This window comes from Leptopilina boulardi, unplaced genomic scaffold (genome assembly GCF_019393585.1).
Source record: "Leptopilina boulardi isolate dan_hultmark-lab unplaced genomic scaffold, ZJU_Lbou_2.1 LbouV2_180, whole genome shotgun sequence".
Taxonomy (NCBI): Eukaryota; Metazoa; Arthropoda; class Insecta; order Hymenoptera; family Figitidae; genus Leptopilina; species Leptopilina boulardi.
The window spans coordinates 157,377-179,527 of record NW_026137730.1 but is presented as its reverse complement, the minus strand read 5'-3'; positions in this window follow the sequence as shown (position 1 = coordinate 179,527).

Here is a 22,151-nt window from a genome sequence, read left to right as displayed (position 1 = left end):
ATCGACCGTGGGCATAGCATCGCTGTTGCGTGGGTCGACCGTGGGCATAGCATCGCTGTTGCGTGGGTCAACCGTAGGGATAGCGTGGCTCTATGAACAAACAAGCGAGTTGGCTGTCCTGTCTCTAGTCTTCTTGGGAAAACCCTTGCTGTTAGGTGGATCAACCAAGAATATAGCAGGGCTCTTGCGTGGGTCAAACGTGGGCATAGCGTGGCTCTTGCGTAAATCTACCGTGGGCATAGCGTGGGTCAACTGTGGGCATAGAGTGGCTATTGAGTGGGTCTAACGTGGGTATAGCATTGCCGCTGCGTGGGCATAGTGTGGCTGTTGCGTGGGTCTACCGTGGGCATAGCGTGGCTGTACCGTGGGAATAGAGTGGCTGTTGCGTGGGTCCACCGTGGGCATAGCGTGGCTGTTGCGTGGGTGTACAGTGGGCATAGCGTGGCTGTACCGTGGGAATAGAGTGGCTGTTTCGTGGGTCTACCGTGGGCATAGCGTGGCTGTACAGTGGGAATAGAGTGGCAATTGAGTGGGTCTAACGTGGGCATAGCATTGCCGTTGCGTGGGCATAGTGTGGCTGTTGCGTGGGTCTACCGTGGGCATTGCGTGGCTGTTGCGTGGGTGTACCGTGGGAGTAGAGTGGCTGTTGCGTGGGTCGACCGTGGGCATAGCGTGGCTGTTGCGTGGATCTACCGTGGGCATAGCGTGGATCGACAGTGGGCATAGCGTGGCTGTTGAGTGGGTCGACCGTGGGCATAGCGTGGTTGTTGCGTAGGTCAACTGTGGGCATAGAGTGGCTATTGAGTGGGTCTAACGTGGGCATAGCATTGCCGTTGCGTGGGCATAGTGTGGCTGTTGCGTGGGTCGACCGTGGGCATAGCGTGGCTGTTGCGTGGGTCTACCGTAGGCATAGTGTGGCTGTTGCGTGGGTCTACCGTGGGCATAGCGTGGCTGTTGCGTGGATCGACCGTGGGCATAGCATCGCTGTTGCGTGGGTCGACCGTGGGCATAGCATCGCTGTTGCGTGGGTCGACCGTAGGCATAGCGTGGCTCTATGAACAAACAAGCGAGTTGGCTCTCCTGTCTCTAGTCTTCTTGGGAAAACCCTTGCTGTTAGGTGGATCAACCAAGAATATAGCAGGGCTCTTGCGTGGGTCTAACGTGGGCATAGCGTGGCTCTTGCGTAAATCTACCGTGGGCATAGCGTGGGTCAACTGTGGGCATAGAGTGGCTATTGAGTGGGTCTAACGTGGGCATAGCATTGCCGCTGCGTGGGCATAGTGTGGCTGTTGCGTGGGTCTACCTTGGGCATAGCGTGGCTGTACCGTGGGAATAGAGTGGCTGTTGCGTGGGTCTACCGTGGGCATAGCGTGGCTGTACCGTGGGAATAGCGTGGCTCTTGCGTAAATCTACCGTGGGCATAGCGTGGCTGTTGCGTAGGTCAACTGTGGGCATAGAGTGGCTATTGAGTGGGTCTAACGTGGGCATAGCATTGCCGTTGCGTGGGCATAGTGTGGCTGTTGCGTGGGTCGACCGTGGGCATAGCGTGGCTGTTGCGTGGGTCTACCGTAGGCATAGTGTGGCTGTTGCGTGGGTCTACCGTGGGCATAGCGTGGCTGTTGCGTGGGTCGACCGTGGGCATAGCGTGGCTGTTGCGTGGGTCTACCGTAGGCATAGTGTGGCTGTTGCGTGGGTCTACCGTGGGCATAGCGTGGCTGTTGCGTGGGTCGACCGTGGGCATAGCGTGGCTGTTGCGTGGGTCAACCGTAGGCATAGCGTGGCTCTATGAACAAACAAGCGAGTTGGCTCTCCTGTCTCTAGTCTTCTTGGGAAAACCCTTGCTGTTAGGTGGATCAACCAAGAATATAGCAGGGCTCTTGCGTGTGTCTAACGTGGGCATAGCGTGGCTCTTGCGTAAATCTACCGTGGGCATAGCGTGGGTCAACTGTGGGCATAGAGTGGCTATTGAGTGGGTCTAACGTGGGCATAGCATTGCCGCTGCGTGGGCATAGTGTGGCTGTTGCGTGGGTCTACCGTGGGCATAGCGTGGCTGTACCGTGGGAATAGAGTGGCTGTTGCGTGGGTCTACCGTGGGCATAGCGTGGCTGTACCGTGGGAATAGCGTGGCTCTTGCGTAAATCTACCGTGGGCATAGCGTGGCTGTTGCGTGGGTCAACTGTGGGCATAGTGTGGCTGTTGCGTGGGTCTACCGTGGGCATAGCGTGGCTGTACCGTGGGAATAGAGTGGCTGTTGCGTGGGTCTACCGTGGGCATAGCGTGGCTGTTGCGTGGGTGTACCGTGGGCATAGCGTGGCTGTTGCGTGGGTCTACCGTGGGCATAGCGTGGCTGTTGCGTGGGTGTACAGTGGGAATAGAGTGGCTGTTGCGTGGATCGACCGTGGGCATAGCATCGCTGTTGCGTGGGTCGACCGTGGGCATAGCATCGCTGTTGCGTGGGTCAACCGTAGGGATAGCGTGGCTCTATGAACAAACAAGCGAGTTGGCTGTCCTGTCTCTAGTCTTCTTGGGAAAACCCTTGCTGTTAGGTGGATCAACCAAGAATATAGCAGGGCTCTTGCGTGGGTCAAACGTGGGCATAGCGTGGCTCTTGCGTAAATCTACCGTGGGCATAGCGTGGGTCAACTGTGGGCATAGAGTGGCTATTGAGTGGGTCTAACGTGGGTATAGCATTGCCGCTGCGTGGGCATAGTGTGGCTGTTGCGTGGGTCTACCGTGGGCATAGCGTGGCTGTACCGTGGGAATAGAGTGGCTGTTGCGTGGGTCCACCGTGGGCATAGCGTGGCTGTTGCGTGGGTGTACAGTGGGCATAGCGTGGCTGTACCGTGGGAATAGAGTGGCTGTTTCGTGGGTCTACCGTGGGCATAGCGTGGCTGTACAGTGGGAATAGAGTGGCAATTGAGTGGGTCTAACGTGGGCATAGCATTGCCGTTGCGTGGGCATAGTGTGGCTGTTGCGTGGGTCTACCGTGGGCATTGCGTGGCTGTTGCGTGGGTGTACCGTGGGAGTAGAGTGGCTGTTGCGTGGGTCGACCGTGGGCATAGCGTGGCTGTTGCGTGGATCTACCGTAAGCATAGCGTAGATCGACAGTGGGCATAGCGTGGCTGTTGAGTGGGTCGACCGTGGGCATAGCGTGGTTGTTGCGTAGGTCAACTGTGGGCATAGAGTGGCTATTGAGTGGGTCTAACGTGGGCATAGCATTGCCGTTGCGTGGGCATAGTGTGGCTGTTGCGTGGGTCGACCGTGGGCATAGCGTGGCTGTTGCGTGGGTCTACCGTAGGCATAGGGTGGCTGTTGCGTGGGTCTACCGTGGGCATAGCGTGGCTGTTGCGTGGGTCTACCGTGGGCATAGCGTGGCTGTTGCGTGGGTCTACCGTAGGCATTGCGTGGCTGTTGCGTGGATGTACCGTGGGAGTAGAGTGGCTGTTGCGTGGGTCGACCGTGGGCATAGCGTGGCTGTTGCGTGGATCTACCGTGGGCATAGCGTGGCTGTTGCGTGGGTCGACAGTGGGCATAGCGTGGCTGTTGAGTGGGTCGACCGTGGGCATAGCGTGGCTGTTGCGTAGGTCAACTGTGGGCATAGAGTGGCTATTGAGTGGGTCTAACGTGGGCATAGCATTGCCGTTGCGTGGGCATAGTGTGGCTGTTGCGTGGGTCGACCGTGGGCATAGCGTGGCTGTTGCGTGGGTCTACCGTGGGCATAGTGTGGCTGTTGCGTGGGTCTACCGTGGGCATAGCGTGGCTGTTGCGTAGGTCAACTGTGGGCATAGAGTGGCTATTGAGTGGGTCTAACGTGGGCATAGCATTGCCGTTGCGTGGGCATAGTGTGGCTGTTGCGTGGGTCGACCGTGGGCATAGCGTGGCTGTTGCGTGAGTCTACCGTGGGCATAGCGTGGCTGTTGCGTGGGTGTACCGTGGGCATAGCGTGGCTGTTGCGTGGGTGTACCGTGGGCATAGCGTGGCTGTTGCGTGGGTCTACCGTAGGCATTGCGTGGCTGTTGCGTGGGTGTACCGTGGGAGTAGAGTGGCTGTTGCGTAGGTCGACCGTGGGCATAGCATCGCTGTTGCGTGGGTCGACCGTATGCATAGCGTGGCTGTTGCGTGGGTCGACCGTGGGCATAGCGTGGCTGTTGCGTGGGTCTACCGTGGGCATAGCGTGGGTGTTGAGTGGGTCTAACGTGGGCATAGCATTGCCGCTGCGTGGGCATAGTGTGGCTGTTGCGTGGGTCTACCGTGGGCATAGCGTGGCTGTACCGTGGGAATAGCGTGGCTCTTGCGTAAATCTACCGTGGGCATAGCGTGGCTGTTGCGTGGGTCAACTGTGGGCATAGTGTGGCTGTTGCGTGGGTCTACCGTGGGCATAGCGTGGCTGTACCGTGGGTCTAGAGTGGCTGTTGCGTGGGTCTACCGTGGGCATAGCGTGGCTGTACCGTGGGAATAGAGTGGCTGTTGCGTGGGTCTACCGTGGGCATAGCGTGGCTGTTGCGTGGGTCGACCGTGGGCATAGCGTGGCTGTTGCGTGGGTCTACCGTAGGCATAGTGTGGCTGTTGCGTGGGTCTACCGTGGGCATAGCGTGTCTGTTGCGTGGGTCGACCGTGGGCATAGCGTGGCTGTTGCGTGGGTCAACCGTAGGCATAGCGTGGCTCTATGAACAAACAAGCGAGTTGGCTCTCCTGTCTCTAGTCTTCTTGGGAAAACCCTTGCTGTTAGGTGGATCAACCAAGAATATAGCAGGGCTCTTGCGTGTGTCTAACGTGGGCATAGCGTGGCTCTTGCGTAAATCTACCGTGGGCATAGCGTGGGTCAACTGTGGGCATAGAGTGGCTATTGAGTGGGTCTAACGTGGGCATAGCATTGCCGCTGCGTGGGCATAGTGTGGCTGTTGCGTGGGTCTACCGTGGGCATAGCGTGGCTGTACCGTGGGAATAGAGTGGCTGTTGCGTGGGTCTACCGTGGGCATAGCGTGGCTGTACCGTGGGAATAGCGTGGCTCTTGCGTAAATCTACCGTGGGCATAGCGTGGCTGTTGCGTGGGTCAACTGTGGGCATAGTGTGGCTGTTGCGTGGGTCTACCGTGGGCATAGCGTGGCTGTACCGTGGGAATAGAGTGGCTGTTGCGTGGGTCTACCGTGGGCATAGCGTGGCTGTTGCGTGGGTGTACCGTGGGCATAGCGTGGCTGTTGCGTGGGTCTACCGTGGGCATAGCGTGGCTGTTGCGTGGGTGTACAGTGGGAATAGAGTGGCTGTTGCGTGGATCGACCGTGGGCATAGCATCGCTGTTGCGTGGGTCGACCGTGGGCATAGCATCGCTGTTGCGTGGGTCAACCGTAGGGATAGCGTGGCTCTATGAACAAACAAGCGAGTTGGCTGTCCTGTCTCTAGTCTTCTTGGGAAAACCCTTGCTGTTAGGTGGATCAACCAAGAATATAGCAGGGCTCTTGCGTGGGTCAAACGTGGGCATAGCGTGGCTCTTGCGTAAATCTACCGTGGGCATAGCGTGGGTCAACTGTGGGCATAGAGTGGCTATTGAGTGGGTCTAACGTGGGTATAGCATTGCCGCTGCGTGGGCATAGTGTGGCTGTTGCGTGGGTCTACCGTGGGCATAGCGTGGCTGTACCGTGGGAATAGAGTGGCTGTTGCGTGGGTCCACCGTGGGCATAGCGTGGCTGTTGCGTGGGTGTACAGTGGGCATAGCGTGGCTGTACCGTGGGAATAGAGTGGCTGTTTCGTGGGTCTACCGTGGGCATAGCGTGGCTGTACAGTGGGAATAGAGTGGCAATTGAGTGGGTCTAACGTGGGCATAGCATTGCCGTTGCGTGGGCATAGTGTGGCTGTTGCGTGGGTCTACCGTGGGCATTGCGTGGCTGTTGCGTGGGTGTACCGTGGGAGTAGAGTGGCTGTTGCGTGGGTCGACCGTGGGCATAGCGTGGCTGTTGCGTGGATCTACCGTAAGCATAGCGTAGATCGACAGTGGGCATAGCGTGGCTGTTGAGTGGGTCGACCGTGGGCATAGCGTGGTTGTTGTGTAGGTCAACTGTGGGCATAGAGTGGCTATTGAGTGGGTCTAACGTGGGCATAGCATTGCCGTTGCGTGGGCATAGTGTGGCTGTTGCGTGGGTCGACCGTGGGCATAGCGTGGCTGTTGCGTGGGTCTACCGTAGGCATAGTGTGGCTGTTGCGTGGGTCTACCGTGGGCATAGCGTGGCTGTTGCGTGGGTCGACCGTGGGCATAGCGTGGCTGTTGCGTGGGTCTACCGTGGGCATAGCGTGGCTGTTGCGTGGGTGTACCGTGGGAGTAGAGTGGCTGTTGCGTGGGTCGACCGTGGGCATAGCGTGGCTGTTGCGTGGATCTACCGTGGGCATAGCGTGGCTGTTGCGTGGATCGACAGTGGGCATAGCGTGGCTGTTGAGTGGGTCGACCGTGGGCATAGCGTGGCTGTTGCGTAGGTCAACTGTGGGCATAGAGTGGCTATTGAGTGGGTCTAACGTGGGCATAGCATTGCCGTTGCGTGGGCATAGTGTGGCTGTTGCGTGGGTCGACCGTGGGCATAGCGTGGCTGTTGCGTGGGTCTACCGTAGGCATAGTATGGCTGTTGCGTGGGTCTACCGTGGGCATAGCGTGGCTGTTGCGTAGGTCAACTGTGGGCATAGAGTGGCTATTGAGTGGGTCTAACGTGGGCATAGCATTGCCGTTGCGTGGGCATAGTGTGGCTGTTGCGTGGGTCGACCGTGGGCATAGCGTGGCTGTTGCGTGGGTCTACCGTGGGCATAGCGTGGCTGTTGCGTGGGTGTACCGTGGGCATAGCGTGGCTGTTGCGTGGGTGTACCGTGGGCATAGCGTGGCTGTTGCGTGGGTCTACCGTAGGCATTGCGTGGCTGTTGCGTGGGTGTACCGTGGGAGTAGAGTGGCTGTTGCGTAGGTCGACCGTGGGCATAGCATCGCTGTTGCGTGGGTCGACCGTATGCATAGCGTGGCTGTTGCGTGGGTCGACCGTGGGCATAGCGTGGCTGTTGCGTGGGTCTACCGTGGGCATAGCGTGGGTGTTGAGTGGGCCTAACGTGGGCATAGCGTTGCCGCTGCGTGGGCATAGTGTGGCTGTTGCGTGGGTCTACCGTGGGCATGGCGTGGCTGTACCGTGGGAATAGCGTGGCTCTTGCGTAAATCTACCGTGGGCATAGCGTGGCTGTTGCGTGGGTCAACTGTGGGCATAGTGTGGCTGTTGCGTGGGTCTACCGTGGGCATAGCGTGGCTGTACCGTGGGAATAGAGTGGCTGTTGCGTGGGTCTACCGTGGGCATAGCGTGGCTGTACCGTGGGAATAGAGTGGCTGTTGCGTGGGTCTACCGTGGGCATAGCGTGGCTGTTGCGTGGGTCGACCGTGGGCATAGCGTGGCTGTTGCGTGGGTGTACAGTGGGAATAGAGTGGCTGTTGCGTGGATCGACCGTGGGCATAGCATCGCTGTTGCGTGGGTCGACCGTGGGCATAGCATCGCTGTTGCGTGGGTCAACCGTAGGGATAGCGTGGCTCTATGAACAAACAAGCGAGTTGGCTGTCCTGTCTCTAGTCTTCTTGGGAAAACCCTTGCTGTTAGGTGGATCAACCAAGAATATAGCAGGGCTCTTGCGTGGGTCTAACGTGGGCATAGCGTGGCTCTTGCGTAAATCTACCGTGGGCATAGCGTGGGTCAACTGTGGGCATAGAGTGGCTATTGAGTGGGTCTAACGTGGGCATAGCATTGCCGCTGCGTGGGCATAGTGTGGCTGTTGCGTGGGTCTACCGTGGGCATAGCGTGGCTGTACCGTGGGAATAGAGTGGCTGTTGCGTGGGTCCACCGTGGGCATAGCGTGGCTGTTGCGTGGGTGTACAGTGGGCATAGCGTGGCTGTACCGTGGGAATAGAGTGGCTGTTGCGTGGGTCTACCGTGGGCATAGCGTGGCTGTACAGTGGGAATAGAGTGGCAATTGAGTGGGTCTAACGTGGGCATAGCATTGCCGTTGCGTGGGCATAGTGTGGCTGTTGCGTGGGTCTACCGTGGGCATTGCGTGGCTGTTGCGTGGGTGTACCGTGGGAGTAGAGTGGCTGTTGCGTGGGTCGACCGTGGGCATAGCGTGGCTGTTGCGTGGATCTACCGTGGGCATAGCGTGGATCGACAGTGGGCATAGCGTGGCTGTTGAGTGGGTCGACCGTGGGCATAGCGTGGTTGTTGCGTAGGTCAACTGTGGGCATAGAGTGGCTATTGAGTGGGTCTAACGTGGGCATAGCATTGCCGTTGCGTGGGCATAGTGTGGCTGTTGCGTGGGTCGACCGTGGGCATAGCGTGGCTGTTGCGTGGGTCTACCGTAGGCATAGTGTGGCTGTTGCGTGGGTCTACCGTGGGCATAGCGTGGCTGTTGCGTGGGTCGACCGTGGGCATAGCGTGGCTGTTGCGTGGGTCTACCGTAGGCATTGCGTGGCTGTTGCGTGGATGTACCGTGGGAGTAGAGTGGCTGTTGCGTGGGTCGACCGTGGGCATAGCGTGGCTGTTGCGTGGATCTACCGTGGGCATAGCGTGGCTGTTGCGTGGATCGACAGTGGGCATAGCGTGGCTGTTGAGTGGGTCGACCGTGGGCATAGCGTGGCTGTTGCGTAGGTCAACTGTGGGCATAGAGTGGCTATTGAGTGGGTCTAACGTGGGCATAGCGTTGCCGTTGCGTGGGCATAGTGTGGCTGTTGCGTGGGTCGACCGTGGGCATAGCGTGGCTGTTGCGTGGGTCTACCGTAGGCATAGTAGTGGCTGTTGCGTGGGTCTACCGTGGGCATAGCGTGGCTGTTGCGTGGGTGTACCGTGGGCATAGAGTGGCTGTTGCAGTGGGTCTAACGTGGGCATAGCTGCGTTGACGTGGGCATAGGTGGCTGTTGCGTGGGTCGACCGTGGGCATAGCGTGGCTGTTGAGTGGGTCGACCGTGGGCATAGAGTGGCTATTGAGTGGGTCTAACGTGGGCATAGCGTTGCCGTTGCGTGGGCATAGTGTGGCTGTTGCGTGGGTCGACCGTGGGCATTGCGTGGCTGTTGCGTGGGTGTACCGTGGGAGTAGAGTGGCTGTTGCGTGGGTCGACCGTGGGCATAGCGTGGCTGTTGCGTGGTCACCGGCATAGCGTAGCGCGTGGGCATAGCGTGGCTGTTGCGTGGGTCGACCGTGGGCATAGCGTGGCTGTTGCGTGGGTCACCGTGGGCATAGAGTGGCTGTTGCGTGGGTCTACGTGGGCATGCTGCGTCGTGGGCATAGCGTGGCTGTTGCGTGGGTCTACCGTGGGCATAGCGTGGCTGTTGCGTGGGTCAACTGTGGGCATAGTGTGGCTGTTGCGTGGGTCGACCGTGGGCATAGCGTGGCTGTTGCGTGGGTCACCGTGGGCATAGAGTGGCTGTTGCGTGGGTCTACCGTGGGCATAGCGTGGCTGTTGCGTGGGTCGTACCGTGGGCATAGCGTGGCTGTTGCGTGGGTCTACCGTGGGCATAGCGTGGCTGTTGCGTGGGTCGACCGTGGGCATAGCGTGGCTGTTGCGTGGGTCGACCGTGGGCATAGAGTGGCTGTTGCGTGGGTCGACAGTGGGCATAGCATTGCCGTTGCGTGGGCATAGTGTGGCTGTTGCGTGGGTCGACCGTGGGCATAGCGTGGCTGTTGCGTGGGTCTACCGTAGGCATAGTGTGGCTGTTGCGTGGGTGTACCGTGGGAGTAGAGTGGCTGTTGCGTAGGTCGACCGTGGGCATAGCATCGCTGTTGCGTGGGTCGACCGTAGGCATAGCGTGGCTGTTGCGTGGGTCGACCGTGGGCATAGCGTGGCTGTACCGTGGGAATAGAGTGGCTGTTGCGTGGGTCTACCGTGGGCATAGCGTGGCTGTACCGTGGGAATAGCGTGGCTCTTGCGTAAATCTACCGTGGGCATAGCGTGGCTGTTGCGTGGGTCAACTGTGGGCATAGTGTGGCTGTTGCGTGGGTCTACCGTGGGCATAGCGTGGCTGTACCGTGGGAATAGAGTGGCTGTTGCGTGGGTCTACCGTGGGCATAGCGTGGCTGTTGCGTGGGTGTACCGTGGGCATAGCGTGGCTGTTGCGTGGGTCTACCGTGGGCATAGCGTGGCTGTTGCGTGGGTGTACAGTGGGAATAGAGTGGCTGTTGCGTGGATCGACCGTGGGCATAGCATCGCTGTTGCGTGGGTCGACCGTGGGCATAGCATCGCTGTTGCGTGGGTCAACCGTAGGGATAGCGTGGCTCTATGAACAAACAAGCGAGTTGGCTGTCCTGTCTCTAGTCTTCTTGGGAAAACCCTTGCTGTTAGGTGGATCAACCAAGAATATAGCAGGGCTCTTGCGTGGGTCAAACGTGGGCATAGCGTGGCTCTTGCGTAAATCTACCGTGGGCATAGCGTGGGTCAACTGTGGGCATAGAGTGGCTATTGAGTGGGTCTAACGTGGGTATAGCATTGCCGCTGCGTGGGCATAGTGTGGCTGTTGCGTGGGTCTACCGTGGGCATAGCGTGGCTGTACCGTGGGAATAGAGTGGCTGTTGCGTGGGTCCACCGTGGGCATAGCGTGGCTGTTGCGTGGGTGTACAGTGGGCATAGCGTGGCTGTACCGTGGGAATAGAGTGGCTGTTGCGTGGGTCTACCGTGGGCATAGCGTGGCTGTACAGTGGGAATAGAGTGGCAATTGAGTGGGTCTAACGTGGGCATAGCATTGCCGTTGCGTGGGCATAGTGTGGCTGTTGCGTGGGTCTACCGTGGGCATTGCGTGGCTGTTGCGTGGGTGTACCGTGGGAGTAGAGTGGCTGTTGCGTGGGTCGACCGTGGGCATAGCGTGGCTGTTGCGTGGATCTACCGTGGGCATAGCGTGGATCGACAGTGGGCATAGCGTGGCTGTTGAGTGGGTCGACCGTGGGCATAGCGTGGCTGTTGCGTAGGTCAACTGTGGGCATAGAGTGGCTATTGAGTGGGTCTAACGTGGGCATAGCATTGCCGTTGCGTGGGCATAGTGTGGCTGTTGCGTGGGTCGACCGTGGGCATAGCGTGGCTGTTGCGTGGGTCTACCGTAGGCATAGTGTGGCTGTTGCGTGGGTCTACCGTGGGCATAGCGTGGCTGTTGCGTGGGTCGACCGTGGGCATAGCGTGGCTGTTGCGTGGGTCTACCGTGGGCATAGCGTGGCTGTTGCGTGGGTCGACCGTGGGCATAGCGTGGCTGTTGCGTGGGTCTACCGTGGGCATAGCGTGGCTGTTGCGTGGGTCTACCGTGGGCATAGCGTGGCTGTTGCGTGGGTCGACCGTGGGCATAGCGTGGCTGCTTGAGTGGGTCTGACCGTGGGCATAGCGTGGCTGTTGCGTAGGTCAACTGTGGGCATAGAGTGGCTATTGAGTGGGTCTAACGTGGGCATAGCATTGCCGCTGCGTGGGCATAGTGTGGCTGTTGCGTGGGTCTACCGTGGGCATAGCGTGGCTGTACCGTGGGAATAGAGTGGCTGTTGCGTGGGTCTACCGTGGGCATAGCGTGGCTGTACCGTGGGAATAGCGTGGCTCTTGCGTAAATCTACCGTGGGCATAGCGTGGCTGTTGCGTAGGTCAACTGTGGGCATAGAGTGGCTATTGAGTGGGTCTAACGTGGGCATAGCATTGCCGTGCGTGGGCATAGTGTGGCTGTTGCGTGGGTCTACCGTGGGCATAGCGTGGCTGTTGCGTGGGTGTACCGTGGGCATAGCGTGGCTGTTGCGTGGGTCTACCGTGGGCATAGCGTGGCTGTTGCGTGGGTCTACCGTGGGCATAGCGTGGCTGTTGCGTGGGTGTACCGTGGGCATAGCGTGGCTGTTGCGTGGATCGACCGTGGGCATAGCAGTGGCTGTTGCGTGGGTCGACCGTGGGCATAGCGTGGCTGTTGCGTGGATCTACCGTGGGCATAGCGTGGCTGTTGCGTGGATCGACCGTGGGCATAGCGTGGCTGTTGCGTGGGTCGACCGTGGGCATAGCGTGGCTGTTGCGTAGGTCAACTGTGGGCATAGAGTGGCTATTGAGTGGGTCTAACGTGGGCATAGCATTGCCGTTGCGTGGGCATAGTGTGGCTGTTGCGTGGGTCGACCGTGGGCATAGCGTGGCTGTTGCGTGGGTCTACCGTAGGCATAGTGTGGCTGTTGCGTGGGTCTACCGTGGGCATAGCGTGGCTGTTGCGTGGGTACAGTAGCAAGCGTGGCGACCGTGGGAATAGAGTGGCTGTTGCGTGGGTCTACCGTGGGCATAGCGTGGCTGTACAGTGGGAATAGAGTGGCAATTGAGTGGGTCTAACGTGGGCATAGCATTGCCGTTGCGTGGGCATAGTGTGGCTGTTGCGTGGGTCTACCGTGGGCATTGCGTGGCTGTTGCGTGGGTGTACCGTGGGAGTAGAGTGGCTGTTGCGTGGGTCGACCGTGGGCATAGCGTGGCTGTTGCGTGGATCTACCGTGGGCATAGCGTGGCTGATTGCAGTGGGTCGACCGTGGGCATAGCATTGCCGTTGCGTGGGCATAGTGTGGCTGTTGCGTGGGTCGACCGTGGGCATAGCGTGGCTGTTGCGTGGGTCGACCGTAGGCATAGCGTGGCTGTTGCGTGGGTCTACCGTGGGCATAGCGTGGCTGTTGCGTGGGTCGACCGTGGGCATAGCGTGGCTGTAGCGTGGGTCTACCGTAGGCATTGCGTGGCTGTTGCGTGGATGTACCGTGGGAGTAGAGTGGCTGTTGCGTGGGTCGACCGTGGGCATAGCGTGGCTGTTGCGTGGATCTACCGTGGGCATAGCGTGGCTGTTGCGTGGATCGACCGTGGGCATAGCGTGGCTGTTGAGTGGGTCGACCGTGGGCATAGCGTGGCTGTTGCGTAGGTCAACTGTGGGCATAGAGTGGCTATTGAGTGGGTCTAACGTGGGCATAGCATTGCCGTTGCGTGGGCATAGTGTGGCTGTTGCGTGGGTCTACCGTAGGCATAGTGTGGCTGTTGCGTGGGTCTACCGTGAGGCATAGTGTGGCTGTTGCGTGGGTCTACCGTGGGCATAGCGTGGCTGTTGCGTGGGTCGACCGTGGGCATAGCGTGGCTGTTGCGTGGGTCTACCGTGGGCATAGCGTGGCTGTTGCGTGGGTCGACCGTGGGCATAGCGTGGCTGTTGAGTGGGTCTAACGTGGGCATAGCGTTGCGCGTGTGACGTGGGCATAGTGTGGCTGTTGCGTAGGTCAACTGTGGGCATAGAGTGGCTATTGAGTGGGTCTAACGTGGGCATAGCATTGCCGTTGCGTGGGTACCGTGGGATAGTGTGGCTGTTGCGTGGGTCGACCGTGGGCATAGCGTGGCTGTTGCGTGGGTCTACCGTAGGCATAGCGTGGCTGTTGCGTGGGTGTACCGTGGGAGTAGAGTGGCTGTTGCGTAGGTCGACCGTGGGCATAGCATCGCTGTTGCGTGGGTCGACCGTAGGCATAGCGTGGCTGTTGCGTGGGTCGACCGTGGGCATAGCGTGGCTGTTGCGTGGGTCTACCGTGGGCATAGCATTGCGTGGCTGCCGTGGGCATAGCGTGGCTGTTGCGTGGGTGTACCGTGGGCATAGCGTGGCTGTTGCGTGGGTCTTGCGTAAATCTACCGTGGGCATAGCGTGGCTGTTGCGTGGGTCAACTGTGGGCATAGTGTGGCTGTTGCGTGGGTCTACCGTGGGCATAGCGTGGCTGTACCGTGGGAATAGAGTGGCTGTTGCGTGGGTCTACCGTGGGCATAGCGTGGCTGTTGCGTGGGTGTACCGTGGGCATAGCGTGGCTGTTGCGTGGGTCTACCGTGGGCATAGCGTGGCTGTTGCGTGGGTGTACAGTGGGAATAGAGTGGCTGTTGCGTGGATCGACCGTGGGCATAGCGTCGCTGTTGCGTGGGTCGACCGTGGGCATAGCATCGCTGTTGCGTGGGTCGACCGTAGGCATAGCGTGGCTCTATGAACAAACAAGCGAGTTGGCTCTCCTGTCTCTAGTCTTCTTGGGAAAACCCTTGCTGTTAGGTGGATCAACCAAGAATATAGCAGGGCTCTTGCGTGGGTCTAACGTGGGCATAGCGTGGCTCTTGCGTAAATCTACCGTGGGCATAGCGTGGGTCAACTGTGGGCATAGAGTGGCTATTGAGTGGGTCTAACGTGGGCATAGCATTGCCGCTGCGTGGGCATAGTGTGGCTGTTGCGTGGGTCTACCTTGGGCATAGCGTGGCTGTACCGTGGGAATAGAGTGGCTGTTGCGTGGGTCTACCGTGGGCATAGCGTGGCTGTACCGTGGGAATAGCGTGGCTCTTGCGTAAATCTACCGTGGGCATAGCGTGGCTGTTGCGTGGGTCAACTGTGGGCATAGTGTGGCTGTTGCGTGGGTCTACCGTGGGCATAGCGTGGCTGTACCGTGGGAATAGAGTGGCTGTTGCGTGGGTCTACCGTGGGCATAGCGTGGCTGTTGCGTGGGTGTACCGTGGGCATAGCGTGGCTGTTGCGTGGGTCTACCGTGGGCATAGCGTGGCTGTTGCGTGGGTCTACCGTGGGCATAGCGTGGCTGTTGCGTGGGTGTACAGTGGGAATAGAGTGGCTGTTGCGTGGATCGACCGTGGGCATAGCATCGCTGTTGCGTGGGTCGACCGTGGGCATAGCATCGCTGTTGCGTGGGTCAACCGTAGGCATAGCGTGGCTCTATGAACAAACAAGCGAGTTGGCTCTCCTGTCTCTAGTCTTCTTGGGAAAACCCTTGCTGTTAGGTGGATCAACCAAGAATATAGCAGGGCTCTTGCGTGGGTCTAACGTGGGCATAGCGTGGCTCTTGCGTAAATCTACCGTGGGCATAGCGTGGGTCAACTGTGGGCATAGAGTGGCTATTGAGTGGGTCTAACGTGGGCATAGCATTGCCGCTGCGTGGGCATAGTGTGGCTGTTGCGTGGGTCTACCGTGGGCATAGCGTGGCTGTACCGTGGGAATAGAGTGGCTGTTGCGTGGGTCTACCGTGGGCATAGCGTGGCTGTTGCGTGGGTGTACAGTGGGCATAGCGTGGCTGTACCGTGGGAATAGAGTGGCTGTTGCGTGGGTCTACCGTGGGCATAGCGTGGCTGTACAGTGGGAATAGAGTGGCAATTGAGTGGGTCTAACGTGGGCATAGCATTGCCGTTGCGTGGGCATAGTGTGGCTGTTGCGTGGGTCTACCGTGGGCATTGCGTGGCTGTTGCGTGGGTGTACCGTGGGAGTAGAGTGGCTGTTGCGTGGGTCGACCGTGGGCATAGCGTGGCTGTTGCGTGGATCTACCGTGGGCATAGCGTGGCTGTTGCGTGGATCGACAGTGGGCATAGCGTGGCTGTTGAGTGGGTCGACCGTGGGCATAGCGTGGCTGTTGCGTAGGTCAACTGTGGGCATAGAGTGGCTATTGAGTGGGTCTAACGTGGGCATAGCATTGCCGTTGCGTGGGCATAGTGTGGCTGTTGCGTGGGTCGACCGTGGGCATAGCGTGGCTGTTGCGTGGGTCTACCGTAGGCATAGTGTGGCTGTTGCGTGGGTCTACCGTGGGCATAGCGTGGCTGTTGCGTGGGTCGAACGTGGGCATAGCGTGGCTGTTGCGTGGGTCTACCGTAGGCATAGTGTGGCTGTTGCGTGGGTCGACCGTGGGCATAGCGTGGCTGTTGAGTGGGTCGACCGTGGGCATAGCGTGGCTGTTGCGTGGGTGTACCGTGGGCATAGCGTGGCTGTTGAGTGGGTCGACCGTGGGCATAGCGTGGCTGTACCGTGGGAATAGAGTGGCTGTTGCGTGGGTCTACCGTGGGCATAGCGTGGCTGTTGCGTGGGTGTACAGTGGGAATAGAGTGGCAATTGAGTGGGTCTAACGTGGGCATAGCATTGCCGTTGCGTGGGCATAGTGTGGCTGTTGCGTGGGTCTACCGTGGGCATTGCGTGGCTGTTGCGGGGGTGTACCGTGGGAGTAGAGTGGCTGTTGCGTGGGTCGACCGTGGGCATAGCGTGGCTGTTGCGAGGATCGACAGTGGGCATAGCGTGGCTGTTGAGTGGGTCGACCGTGGGCATAGCGTGGCTGTTGCGTAGGTCAACTGTGGGCATAGCGTGGCTATTGAGTGGGTCTAACGTGGGCATAGCATTGCCGTTGCGTGGGCATAGTGTGGCTGTTGCGTGGGTCGACCGTGGGCATAGCGTGGCTGTTGCGTGGGTCTACCGTAGGCATAGTGTGGCTGTTGCGTGGGTCTACCGTGGGCATAGCGTGGCTGTTGCGTGGGTCGACCGTGGGCATAGCGTGGCTGTTGCGTGGGTCTACCGTAGGCATTGCGTGGCTGTTGCGTGGGTGTACCGTGGGAGTAGAGTGGCTGTTGCGTGGGTCGACCGTGGGCATAGCGTGGCTGTTGCGTGGATCTACCGTGGGCATAGCGTGGCTGTTGCGTGGATCGACAGTGGGCATAGCGTGGCTGTTGAGTGGGTCGACCGTGGGCATAGCGTGGCTGTTGCATAGGTCGACCGTGGGCATAGCGTGGCTGTTGCGTGGATCTACCGTGGGCATAGCGTGGCTGTTGCGTGGATCGACAGTGGGCATAGCGTGGCTGTTGAGTGGGTCGACCGTGGGCATAGCGTGGCTGTTGCGTGGGTGTACAGTGGGCATAGCGTGGCTGTACCGTGGGAATAGAGTGGCTGTTGCGTGGGTCTACCGTGGGCATAGCGTGGCTGTACAGTGGGAATAGAGTGGCAATTGAGTGGGTCTAACGTGGGCATAGCATTGCCGTTGCGTGGGCATAGTGTGGCTGTTGCGTGGGTCTACCGTGGGCATTGCGTGGCTGTTGCGTGGATGTACCGTGGGAGTAGAGTGGCTGTTGCGTGGGTCGACCGTGGGCATAGCGTGGCTGTTGCGTGGATCTACCGTGGGCATAGCGTGGCTGTTGCGTGGATCGACAGTGGGCATAGCGTGGCTTTTGAGTGGGTCGACCGTGGGCATAGCGTGGCTGTTGCGTAGGTCAACTGTGGGCATAGAGTGGCTATTGAGTGGGTCTAACGTGGGCATAGCATTGCCGTTGCGTGGGCATAGTGTGGCTGTTGCGTGGGTCGACCGTGGGCATAGCGTGGCTGTTGCGTGGGTCTACCGTAGGCATAGTGTGGCTGTTGCGTGGGTCTACCGTGAGCATAGCGTGGCTGTTGCGTGGGTCGACCGTGGGCATAGCGTGGCTGTTGCGTGGGTCTACCGTAGGCATAGTGTGGCTGTTGCGTGGGTCGACCGTGGGCATAGCGTGGCTGTTGAGTGGGTCGACCGTGGGCATAGCGTGGCTGTTGCGTGGGTGTACCGTGGGCATAGCGTGGCTGTTGAGTGGGTCGACCGTGGGCATAGCGTGGCTGTACCGTGGGAATAGAGTGGCTGTTGCGTGGGTCTACCGTGGGCATAGCGTGGCTGTTGCGTGGGTGTACAGTGGGAATAGAGTTGCAATTGAGTGGGTCTAACGTGGGCATAGCATTGCCGTTGCGTGGGCATAGTTTGGCTGTTGCGTGGGTCTACCGTGGGCATTGCGTGGCTGTTGCGGGGGTGTACCGTGGGAGTAGAGTGGCTGTTGCATGGGTCGACCGTGGGCATAGCGTGGCTGTTGCGAGGATCGACAGTGGGCATAGCGTGGCTGTTGAGTGGGTCGACCGTGGGCATAGCGTGGCTGTTGCGTAGGTCAACTGTGGGCATAGAGTGGCTATTGAGTGGGTCTAACGTGGGCATAGCATTGCCGTTGCGTGGGCATAGTGTGGCTGTTGCGTGGGTCGACCGTGGGCATAGCGTGGCTGTTGCGTGGGTCTACCGTAGGCATAGTGTGGCTGTTGGGTGGGTCTACCGTGGGCATAGCGTGGCTGTTGCGTGGGTCGACCGTGGGCATAGCGTGGCTGTTGCGTGGGTCTACCGTAGGCATTGCGTGGCTGTTGCGTGGGTGTACCGTGGGAGTAGAGTGGCTGTTGCATAGGTCGACCGTGGGCATAGCGTGGCTGTTGCGTGGATCGACAGTGGGCATAGCGTGGATGTTGCGTGGATCGACATTGGGCATAGCGTGGCTGTTGAGTGGGTCGACCGTGGGCATAGCGTGGCTGTTGCGTAGGTCAACTGTGGGCATAGAGTGGCTATTGAGTGGGTCTAACGTGGGCATAGCATTGCCGTTGCGTGGGCATAGTGTGGCTGTTGCGTGGGTCGACCGTGGGCATAGCGTGGCTGTTGCGTGGGTCTACCGTAGGCATAGTGTGGCTGTTAAGTCGGTCTGCCGTGGGCATAGCGTGGCTGTTGCGTGGGTGTACCGTGGGAATAGAGTGGCTGTTGCGTGGGTCTACCGTGGGCATAGCGTGGCTGTTGCGTGGGTGTACCGTGGGCATAGCGTGGCTGTTGAGTGGGTCGACCGTGGGCATAGCGTGGCTGTTGCGTGGGTCTACCGTGGGCATAGCGTGGCTGTTGCGTGGGTGTACCGTGGGCATAGCGTGGCTGTTGCGTGGGTGTACCGTGGGCATAGCGTAACTGTTGAGTGGGTCGACCGTGGGCAAAGCGTGGCTGTTGAGTGGGTTGACCATGGGCATAGCGTTGCCGTTGCGTGGGTCGACCGTAGGCATATCGTGGCTGTTGCGTGGGAATAGAGTAGCTGTTGCGTTGGTCTACCGTGGGCATAGCGTGGCTGTTGCGTGGGTGTACCGTGGGAATAGAGTGGCTGTTGCGTTGGTCGACCGTGGGCATTGCGTAACTGTTGAGTGGGTGTCTGTTGAGTGGGTCGACCGTTGGCATAGCGTAACTGTTGAGTGGGTCGACCGTGGACAAAGCGTGGCTGTTGAGTGGGTCGACCGTGGGCATAGCGTGGCTGTTGCGTGGGTCTACCGTGGGCATAGTGTGGCTGTTGCGTGGGTCGACCGTGGGCATTGCGTGGCTGTTGCGTGGGTCCAAGATTTCTTAAATAGAGAAGAGAGCAGTACCTTTCGCGGCTTTCGCTCACGGTTCGCCCATATTTCGGCCACACTTGAAAAAAGCAATTTTTTAAACGGAAATGAGGAACAAAGTATTGTATTTGCCCATATTTTGCCCGTATCTTCGAAAATGCAATTATGAAAGTGAAAAAATCGGGAAAAGGATTCGTTTGTGCCCATTCTTCGACTATGGTTCGCCTATATTTCAGCCACACTTGGAAAATGCTATTTTGTAAAGGGGTTAAGGGGGGACAATTATTTGTATTAAATTATTAAAAATTAAAAATATAAAAAAATAAATTATTAAATTATTTTAAAAAAGTATTTTTTAACACTATTGTAATTACGGCAATTTTTTACCTTTGTCAGCTTCTAGCCCTATTCCGGACCCTAAGTGAGGCTCATGTCGTTGATTACGTTTTTTGGGGAAAACTTGTACTTTTTATTCTTGAAGTTTGAAACAAACAGTTGAAACTATGAGCTATTTGCGATTTTGTTAATTTTTGACCTTTGACCGCTCTTAACTCTACATTGATAAAAATATGCTATTGAATTAATATTGATGAATTGATGAAATATTCAGTTGATTTTATAACACTGCTCTTGAGTCAAAACCAGAGCTATAAAATTAACTGAATATTACATCAATTTGATAGCATATACTTTGGAACGATCCTGAATATGCAGCGTATTGATTCTATAGCATATTTTTCTCAGTGTACACCTAGCCCTAAAACGTGCTATTTTTGCTTTGGCATTTTGTTGTGCATATCAAGTACTTCATTTCCCTAAAGTTTTAGACATTTTCACTGGAAGATTGTTTACGTGTATTCTGTGCGGGGTCCAAAAATGCTTCAGTTATGTAACGCAGAAGCTTCAAACATTTTAAAAAAGTAACATGCAAACTGTGGCACAACCGTGGGTCAACAGTGTTATCAACGGAGCTACTATAGCGTGAGTCGACCGTTGCTTATACATGTTTAAAATGTGAAGCAAATGTGATAGAAGCGATTGTTCCATAAGTATGAAAATATTAATTATTGTAAAGGGTTAAAATAAATGAAATTTAAAATAAGCATGATTTCAGATAAGTGAGACTTCCGTATATTTTGCCCTACACTTTGCCCATAATTTGTTCATGTTTAAAATGTAAAATTTATTAAAGTTAGAAATTAAAAAAAATTTAATTTTGATCTGTACTCTGCCTTTATTTTTTTCAATATTCAAAAAATCAATTTTTTCGGAAATGGTGTACTAAAATTATTTTCAAGAAATTAGAAGTAGCCAAACCAAGTTACAAATAATTTCTGTAATTTTCTACGTTATTAAAAGATAATTAATGAGTTAACTTTTTCGACAGATGCAAACTCTTTCAAAGACGTAAAAATTAGCGTGAAAAATTGAAAAATTTAAATTTTTTCTAGTTAAAAAGTAAAAAAAAAGTTTTTTTTTGGCCATACCTTGCTTATATTTTAGCCATATTTTGAATACTTAATTTTCTTAAAGGGAGGGACCGATGATATTTCAGCGTACTGAAATTATTATTGTTCAGGGGTGTAAATTTTTTTTTGGCATAATTTAGGATCCAAAATTATTACATCTTATCATTAAAATTAAAAAAAATTGGGGTAATATTGATATTTTTACAACCTACAATGATATTCTACTGAGAAAAATTTCAAAAAGTAATTTTTAACTTTACAAATTTCTTTTATTTTTCAAAATTTCCATTTTTAGAAAAAATTGAAATTTTTCAAAATCCATATGCTTGATTGTTTAAAATCATGAAAAAAGCGTATAAAAATTAGCAGTAACAATTATTAAAATTGTAAGAGAAGTTAAAATTTTAATTTTTCGAAAATTTTTAATTTTATTACGAAATTATTAACAAATTTATAGTTCTTCAATTTTTCATAGTATATCATAATTTTAAACACCCAATATTAATACAAAAAAATTGATAACCATTAAACAGCATTAATTTCGTTAGGTTAAAATTTCACCGGTCACTCTCCTTAAGTTAAAAAATTGAAAAAAAAATTATTTCCTTCCATGTTCAAATTATGGGAATGGCTTTAGCTGTAATGTTTGTTAGCCTTTAAAAGTCTTGCATTAAGTTGACAAAATAATGTCAGCTTTTAATAAACTTTTAGCCATTGTTGATCAACTATTCTAACTTTTGCCCATATTTAAATTATTTTATATTGCAAGTGTCCACGTCATTGGGTGGGATTTATTAGGAAAAGAAAAATAATTTAAAAAATCTAAAATTAATCATTCTTTTATCACGTGTTGTACACTACGTTTTCTCCAACGCCTCGCGAAGAAGTGCGTTTTTGAAAATGTCTGTGTAATATACCATGGGGGAGGAAGGGGGGGGTGAGAACAAAATAGCTGAATAATGGAAAGATGGGGAGTCAAAATCTGAATAAAAGTCCATGACATCATACAATTTACTTTGGTCACGCTAAAATTACCTTCGCCACGCTCCATAAAGGAGTTGATAAAAATTCAATTTTCGCCACTCTTCAAAAACATGAAACGTAGCATTTTCCGAGTAGGCGTTGTAGAAAAATCATTTACACTTGTACTGTTATGTGAATTTGATAAATTCAATTATTAACAGAAGATTCTTTATTTTTAATATTGTAATAATAAAGAAAAAATTCGTAAAATTAATCTTAGGTGAAACATAAAATAGTCAGTCCTTTTGATCAATGGTCTAAGATTAAGACTGATTTTCTTAAAATACAAAAATGATATTAGACACAAGGTTTACTTTAAGGATCAAAAGAAACTGATATAAAACCAGTCCGAAAATTGATTCATCCTTTTTTCGTTATTTTTTAGTTGTAATAAGATAGAGAATTTAAAAAGCATTGTGTATAATGTCACAGAGAGTTTAACACATTTGTAGAAAAAAGTTGACATTTTTCGACTACGCCACCAAAGAGCAACAGCTGATTGTTGCATTTTAATAAAAATAAAAATGTCAAATTTTTTCTCAAATTTAAAATAATATTTTTTTAAATAAAATTTTATTTTATTTACAGTTTTTAAATTTTAGGTTGCATTAAGAGTAGCCATATTTATAATCAAAGCAAAATGAAGGAATTTTTCTTGGAGATAATACGAATTGAAAAAATTAAAAAATCCAATTTTTAATTTAAACAGTAGTTATTTAATAAG